Source organism: Dermacentor andersoni, chromosome 8 (assembly GCF_023375885.2).
Source record: "Dermacentor andersoni chromosome 8, qqDerAnde1_hic_scaffold, whole genome shotgun sequence".
NCBI classification, from domain to species: domain Eukaryota; kingdom Metazoa; phylum Arthropoda; class Arachnida; order Ixodida; family Ixodidae; genus Dermacentor; species Dermacentor andersoni.
Window position 1 is genome coordinate 55,312,951 of NC_092821.1, and position 8,722 is coordinate 55,321,672.

The following is an 8,722-nucleotide window of genomic DNA, read 5'->3' on the forward strand; positions in this document are numbered from 1 at the left end:
TTTCTTTCGTGCCTACACCCGCCTTAGTCAAGTTCCTTCGTAACAGACATGAACAGCGAACGCGTCCACCTGTTGCTTTCCTTGGGGTGCCATCATCAACGTGCGACAAAACGCTCGTTTCTGATTGCGGTGTATTAAGCACGAAATGCATATTTATTTAGCTCCCGATGCTGGCGACCTTCAAGTGACCTTGAACCAAGAGCCAGAGTCGTTATTCAGACACTCAAACGAGGATATCAGGGCAAATTGCGAGAACAGATCGAGATCATTCCCGCTACCATTCAAAACCTTTTAAAAAATGTGGCGTCTTGGCCCCAACTCTTTGTACAGGAACGCATTACATACGCTACTTATTGCCCCAACAAGTAACAAGAACACTGCTTTCGAGTTTTTCCCAATGTTTCTTCACATTATCACTCAAGCTGTAACTTCTAGTGTGTTGATGTTTTAGTTGTGATTTCCTGTAGCGACATTCAATAGGCAGATACATGGCACTATACACTTCCTTGGAATCTTTTGGCTCTGAGCGCTAAACGCCAGTGGTCTGCGAGTTCCACAGCGCGGGTTTTCCGTCGCCTCCAGAGATTGTGTCGCGCTACGTCACACCTCCTCCAGGCGCTTCAACTCGCCGCAGCGGCGTGGTAGTTATGGTGATGCGCTGCTAAGCACGAGGTCGCGAGATCAAATCGTGGTAGCGGCGGCCGCATTTCGATAGAGGCGAAATGCAAAAACGCCCGTGGTCCCGTGCATTGAGGACATGTTAAAGATCCCTTGGTGGTCAAAAATATTCCGGAGTCTCCCACTACGGCGCGCCTCGTAATCAAATCGTGGTTATGGCACGTAAAGCCACAGAATCCAATTCATTCTTCTTTTAGCTGGGCTGTGCGCTCTCTCTGCCAGATTTCTTTCGCTGCCTGTCGTGCAGCCTTCAGCCGGTCTTCTTGTACTAGTACGGTATCGTCCATATAGACCATTTCAGAGCGTGGCGTTGTGGGATGTAGTGTGGTGGGGTGTGGCGCGACGAACATGCACTACACCCATTATAAAATTGTGGCTAGTATCATCTCCAAGCGATCTGCTTAGCTGGCTGCCATTTCATGCTTACATCTACCCTCCATTACGGGAAAGCCAGCATGTTTTACAGCGGAGCTATTAAGCTTTCCGTAAGTCCGTTGCGAGCAGACAGAACACTCGGCCCAGCTGCGCGTCGCCAAGCAACGCAACCTCCTTGTATCACACAAGTGCGTAGGGCGCTGCAGTCTCGTTGTGGCCTCAGTGCGCTTCCCTCTACCCAGCCAAGGAGAAGCAAGTGTTCGCTTTGCCGTAACGTCAATGATATTCTAGAAAGCTCGGAGCAGCTGGCGCGCTGACAGACGCGTCACCTCTCTCGTCTAGTGAACTCCCCCCCCCCCCCCCTCTGCTCTTCGCCCTCGCCCCTCTTCGGGTCTAGGTTGCCCGAGTAAACGCGCCCCTTTCTTCAAAGTCTGGTAATCATCTTACCAATGACATAACGCGAAAATAGCCAAAGGAGCCTAGTAGGCTATTCGCCTTTAAAAAAATGGGTTCTATTCCACACTGTTAAAGTGGTTGGCCAGCGAAGCTGTCGTATTACCTTATACGACAGACCAATGCGAGGCATCAATTGAAGTCATAGCGCTGGATATCAATGCGACGTAGCCTTGAATTAGGCCCTGCCGAGCCTGACTGCGAGAACATTGAGCGTATTGACGTTGCCCCTGCTTTCGTCGCGCATCGCATTCGCTCCGCTCTTCAGACATCCTAGTTATACGTGGTTTGTTTTGTGCAGGAACCGCTGCGTCCTGCCCAGCCTGAGGACGACGACTACGTTTCTACGACGACTATGTTTCTATTCAAATCTCCTGACTCCAAATTTGCGTAACCACCAACGCAACCACCGGGCGGTCACCCGCAGGGTTGTTTGAACAGACCAATCTAAAGCTCTCCTCGTTCATAGGAGGTCACTTTTGTTTGCTTGAAAAACAAATAACATTGCCTACACTGAGCGGCTTGTCTTATCTAATTGGCTGACAAGAGGCGAGGAGAACGCTCAAGTGGAGAGGGATTCGATGGGGCCGAGCCACTGCACTGAAAGTCGATAACCGGATGAAGAGGGTGGTGGCGGCGTCTACGATTGGTCGGCTTTCCCTTACTTAGCTTGCGGTGGCTGGTCGCAAATCGTGGCGGCATACAACGGAAGCTCAAGAATGACGCTAAAACAGACCCTCAGCAAAGAAGAGTTGGCAGAATGAGGGGGTAAACGGGTCGGAAGTGCTCGAAAACGTTACACCGCCACGCAAAAAGTTTTATTATACGCAAATGCACCCATCCTCTCCGGCAGGTGCGAGTAGCCAACGTCTGAGCGATCGGCGGCAGCCATCTTCTATTCCTTTCGGAACGGGGCAGCCTGCGGCTATTCCCAAGAAAATTCAGTTTTGTTCGGCATATTAATGCATCTTTATCGCGTATACGTCACTTTGACGCGGTGAGTTCTAGCGGTTTTGTGACGTCGCGTGACAGGCAGGTGAAGTGGGTGCAGCCCGAAAACTTTTTACCAATAGCCGAGGGCGAATGGCGAAAAGGGGTCGAATCAGAAATAGCTGTCCTTTTTTCTTTTTTCTGTCAAATCATGCATAATCAGTGTGTACACATCATATCAGATGGGGAGGTATCGCGGTTTTCGTGAAGTCGCGTGACAGGTGAAGGGGGGTGGTCGAAAAAAGTTTTTGACCAATCGTGGAGGGCTGATAGCAGAATTGGAATAGAAAAGTTTGGAATAGTTTTACGTTATAGCGCCCCTGCTCCTGTTTTTTTTCCCCACACGGTCGGTGCCACCGCTGCTGCGAATGTGCGGAGGCGAGGGTCTTCGTGTGGTGCTGCAAGCAATCCAGCGACGGACGCCTTCCCTGTGATTGGTTGAATTGTCTATCGACAGACGAAGAAATCCCGACTATCCTGCTCATACATAGCTTAGCTGTAGAAGAGCAAGAGCGCACCTCGCCAGCGTCCAAAGCGTTAAACTGGCGGGTGCTTACACCGACACTTGCCCGTGGTGCGGCACAAAACCCACGCTGGCCCACATAACGTGGAAATGTACGGCTTGGCCAAGCAACGTCAATTCACCTTTTCTAAGCGTCACGGACTTCGTACGGCAGTGGGAGGCACTATACTCGCAAGCGAGGATCAGGGGAGCCAGTTGGCCCTCCTGGACCAAGCTCAGCGAGCCGCAAGAGCCAGTGGAGCCCTGGACTGAGGGCTCCACCCAGACCTGCCATAACTCCGATTAACTGAGCAATAAAGTTTTTTTTTTCTCTTGACGACTCTCGGATTCTATTCAGCTACAAAAAAAAAAAAACGGAAAACGGTCGCTAGGATGTACATCGCCGTAGGCTAAGTTTACCGATTCTTCAGACAATTTGCGGCCGCCTTCTGCTGAGCTCTGCGTATTTCAATCAAAAGTAAAGCGCAAATTTCATTGCATTTTGTTTTCAGCAAGTAAGCGGAAAATTCGCAATGCCTTTCACACTAGATTTACCTTCTGAACGCGTTCAATACGTAATATAAACAATATATGACGGGTTTTCACCAAAATATTCCTCACGATACAGCGTGAGGAATATTTTGGTGAAAACCCGTCATATATTGTTTATATTACGTATTGAACGCGTAATACTTATACAGAAGTATGCTAGGAGTTTATGCTAAACCATGCCATGTTTTGAAATATGTAGATACCCAGTAGGCGAACGCTACCGGATAAGTATCGTTCATGGGTCTATATAGCAACTAATATCTTTTCTCTTAGGCTCATGCCTAAATATAAAAATATTTGCCCAACTCTGAGGTAACGATGTCACCGCGAAATTTCGAATATAACCGCTGTAAAGCTTCTAAAGAATCTTGGAATTTTTTTGTTTCGTTTATTTTTTGTTGCTGTAATCCCGGGAGGGAATTTTCGCAGGTTAGGCGCTGTTATGACTGCAGTACACAACATTTTGTTTATCCCGAGCAAGAGTAGCATGCGAGAGCTACGATGGGAAGACAGTCGGAGTGCAGTTTCCACGCGATGCTTGGCACTACTATTTTTCCCGTAACGAGCTTCAGTCACCAGAAAAAAAGCGCCACAAAGGGAGGAAAGAGACGACGGGAAGGGCTCATGGACGTTTCCCAGGAGAAAGCTGCCCCAAATTTTTGTTTGCCCCATACTGAGAAGCAGCTCAGAATACCAGTTGGGAGTACCAGATCTCCTCTCTAATTCCCACGGCCAGACTCTGTCTCTGCCTTTGCTCCCGCTTGGCCTTGGTGGGGCCACCGCTCCAACAATATGTCGGCAACAGTTTAATAAATACTGACAGGGTAGTTTTTGAGCCATGAAATTGAATCAGCGCATTCATGCGACACGTTTACGCACACATAAAAAGGAAATATGCACGCAGTTGTTTACGGTGAGGTAGTGAGCCGGAGTAATTGAAATTGAATTGGCTTAACAGATACTAACACATAACAGATACAGAGAGCGACAGAAAGTTGGAAAAACACTGCTGCGATCTTTCTTGGTCAAGGACGAAAAAGTTTATAGAACGTTGCAATAAAGTTACTTGAAGTATGTAGACGAGTATAAAATCATATTTTATTGTGTGATGCATGTTTAGCCTGTTCATTCACCGTTTAAAGATACCTTCTAAATAGATTTTTTTTATTATTTGTGTCGTATAGTGGGCAAGTTTTTGATACAATGTTTGCAGAAAGTATAAAGCGGTTCGATAATTTATTAAACCGTTGGTAGGTTCTAGTAACATCTGCATAAAAAAGTAATCAAATTTAGTAGGAAATTTTGTAATAGTATTTTCCTGGAAACAAAACAGTTCAAACAGAAACGCCAAGCTGGCCAAGGTACATCTGCGGATGACTGGAGTTAAGTAGGGCGTGGTCTCGAGCGCAGTTTTTGCATTTCGGGAACTCAGTGCTGGCAAAAAAGTTGCATCTGTAACAATAAGCAACAGCAGTACACATTTGCTTGCCGAATTATTATCGAAGCAATAAAAAATTTGCTGAAGGCTTAGCTTGGTTAAGCCTCGAAGATTGCGAAAGCAATACCCTTGGCTGCGCCTTGGTTCGGCTGATGGAGTGGATATGGTTGCGCTTTGTTAAACTTATGGTTATACATCATCCGACATAGCGCAAGGCAGCGCGCCGGCCACTGCGAGGAGCCGAGCTGTAGCCCCATTGATCCTACTAGCGTGATGTCACACCAGCGAGCGCCCTCTCTCGCTAGCGCCTCAGGAGCGGCGTGCAAGGCATCGCCTCCACCACCGATCCCGCGCGCTGGCGCCCCGTCTCTCGGTCTGGCGTGACGTCACACAGTCACGTGACGCGCAGCTGTTTAAGGAGGGGCCACGACCACCGATGGGCCGAAAGTGCGAGCAGTATTGCTTTCGCAATAAAAGCACCAATGTTGAAACTTTTGCTCCGGGTGCCACTAAGGTTGGGATGTCCGGCGCTTTATTTGAACCGGCCACAACCACCATACACAATCCATTATTACGCTAACAGCGAAAACAACGTTTCTCGTCTGCTGCGCTACTCTGCAAGAACGACTCACCATGGTCGCCTAGCGCCTAGTGGGAGTTCTCGCTACTCTCCATATGATGAATTTGACACCAAAAAGTGGCGTCTCTATAGAACCGCCGTTCTGCGGCTATCCCGGCGGGATAATGTGGATACGAGGGTATGGCAGGTCGCATCTCTTCGCTGTACATCAAGATAGTTGGTCACAGGACTCTCCGTCTACCAGCCGACGCAGAGGAAACGCTCATTGAACAGACCAATACAGTCGTTTACGTGGGCCACGCCATCTGCACTTGAAAGGTATTAGGGACTTTAACCAACTAGGATGACCGTAGCACCGGTGAAGAACCATCCACCAGTCCACGACCCATGAACTCATTGATTAGGTTCATTACGTACTTATTAGGTAAACAGTTGGGTTCAATATAAGCTGCAACACGGAGCTCTTGGCAGAAGAACTCCAAGACTGCGCGGCGGTGCCGACGTGCGAGAGATTCGTATAATAAATACCTGCAAAATAATAAATACCAGTTGAGTGCTCACATTTTCCTATGTCCGCATCGCTGTGCTGTCTTGGAGCCGCTTAGACAATTCGTACAGTGTTGGAACTGGTAATGAATACGATTGTGCAAATGTATAAACTCAGAAACTAATGAGGCGTTTAATACATTGTTTTTCACTTCAAATAATGCTATTTGCATTACTAGTACGGTTCTCGTACATGAGTCCACCGTAACTTTTTAACCTAACAAGCGAACATTCAAAAATATACATTTTTGTACTGCTCGCAACAGGCAGCAGCATTGTGGTGTCGCACGGTAAATTTATTACTCTTTGGCGCACATGCTTCCAGAAGCCCCCATCCATTTCCTTCCATGCGCTACTTCAGCAACGACGTCAAAGACAGAGAGAACCCACAAACGTCAGCAATCGAGAGAACGCCTTCCACCGTGAATAACTAGAGAACGAACGATCGCACACGAATGTGCAACTCTCCAGTTGTGGGGAATCAGAAAGACGCAGTTGTAATGCATCAGCAAAAATAGTTAGTTTGTCATATGGCAGGCCGCACGTCTAGAAAAAAGTGTGCCGACATACAGAGCAATGCTTCAGACATTTTCATTTTTAAAGTTCAAGTCATCCACCAAGTGCCTGATATTTCACATTTCATCAAGTAAAGGTTGCCTTGACTCTAAAGGAGTCCGTCCTTTCGTGTTGTTTCCAAGAACGATTTCACAGAACTACTCAGAATAGTTAAGCGCGTATCTCTTCCCTGAAGAGTTCCGACCTAGCAGAATACAAAAGTAAACATGCGGAAAAGGAATTTGTCATAGTCCAAAGCCGACTAACGAATTCTGAATCGTATTGTAACTCTCAGGTAAAATTTCACTAAACCAGCCATGGTGAGGCATCACAGATTTCGAACCAGCCTTTCCGGCAACCATAGGGATGTCAGAGATATAAACGGGTTCAGTATTACAGGGAACTTCTATTGCTGCTCTTCCTGGCCGTGTAAATGCAAATAATAATACATTCTTTGGGTTTCCTTCAGCGGGTTCATAACAAGAGTCATTTCGATCAAGTTAAGCAGGTGCTTCAAGTTCCAAAGCATTTCTGAATTCGTGATTTAGTATCAGACGTGGCTGGTGAAATTTCTGCATAGCAAATTTAAAGCAATGCGGCTGTCGGGAAAAATTGCTGAATCCCGGTTTTACTTATGACTTTACGTTGGCCTCTTTACTCTGTCAGCGGTCATTGTATCTAGGCGTTTAATTGTCAATAACGTGTCATCACAATAGTTTATCCACGTCAACATTTTCTTATTCTGAATTAGGAATTTGGAACTTATGTGAATTTTCCAAACGCATTCTCAGTGCTTCAGAATGACGTTATAAAATTAAAAAAAATGGTTTAGTACAAATGTCATTGACATCAATCATTTTAAATAAAAGTTAGTTTGCTTCCTTGGTCCACTTAAGAGTGTTTGACTTTCTGCTTCACTTTTCTGCACAGCTCTGGATGTATTTATTGCCCCTGCCCTTCAATCAATTTTGCGCACTCGGTAAAGTATTTGTGCCTATGGTTTGATTCATGCCTTCATTTTTCTAATCACTTGTCTTACAGATGATCCCAACTTCGTGAAATCGTCGGTTTAGTTTACCCCATCAAAGTGTTCTTACCCTTGACTGTCAGGAAAGTTTTGGTTTACTCGTTAGCCTACAGTGTGCTCAAATATGGGATTACAACAGTCGTTCATGGTTCTGGTACCTGGCATCTTCGTGTAAATTGGTTGCTAAAGTATAGGTTAAGAAGTGTTACTTACGACGTATACAGACCACTTGAGGTGAACCCTTTTCAGGCGCTAAAAACGCCTACCCTGAGATCAATGTTTGTTAAAACAGTGGTACTCAAACATTTCTGGACAGATGCCCTTGAAGTCCCTACTTTGCTTTGCCGTCCTTTACGTGATGCACCCGCTTCTTAAGTTCCTTACACACGTACCAAATGTGGCAGATATATACGAGCCTTTTATGCTCCACACATATTCAATGCTCTTCTCTCTGAAATTGATTCCTGTGAGTCTCTACGCCATATTTTCAAAAATCTCAAGGTATTGCACGTGGAATGATTACAGGCGTCATATTTTCTCTCCTGTGTCACTGTGAAACGTGTCTTCGGTGTGTGCCGTTTTTTTTTGTGCCTTGTACTTTATCGCACTTTACCTTTACGTTTCAATGTCATTTTTATTTATCATCTCCTAAAAAATCAGTTTTTGCGGCTGAGCCTTGTTGCTGACTGCCGCGTATCACGTGACGAGACACGGTGGTGGCTTAGGCGAACCTGATTTCTGTATTTGTACTTGCAGATTTGATAATAAATTATTTTTTATTATCAATATTATTCTTCTTATTATTATTATTATTATTATTAGTAGTAGTAGTAGTAGTAGTAGTAGTAGTAGTAGTAGTAGTAGTAGTAGTAATCGTGGTGGTAGTAGTAGTAGTAGTAGTAGTAGTAGTAGTAGTAGTAGTACTATTGGCGGAGTATTTCAAGCGTGCTTCACCTCCGCCGCGGGTGGGCCCGGTGTTGCACGATCTTCCCGATCGGCCCAGATATTCGCCCACGGACACCACAG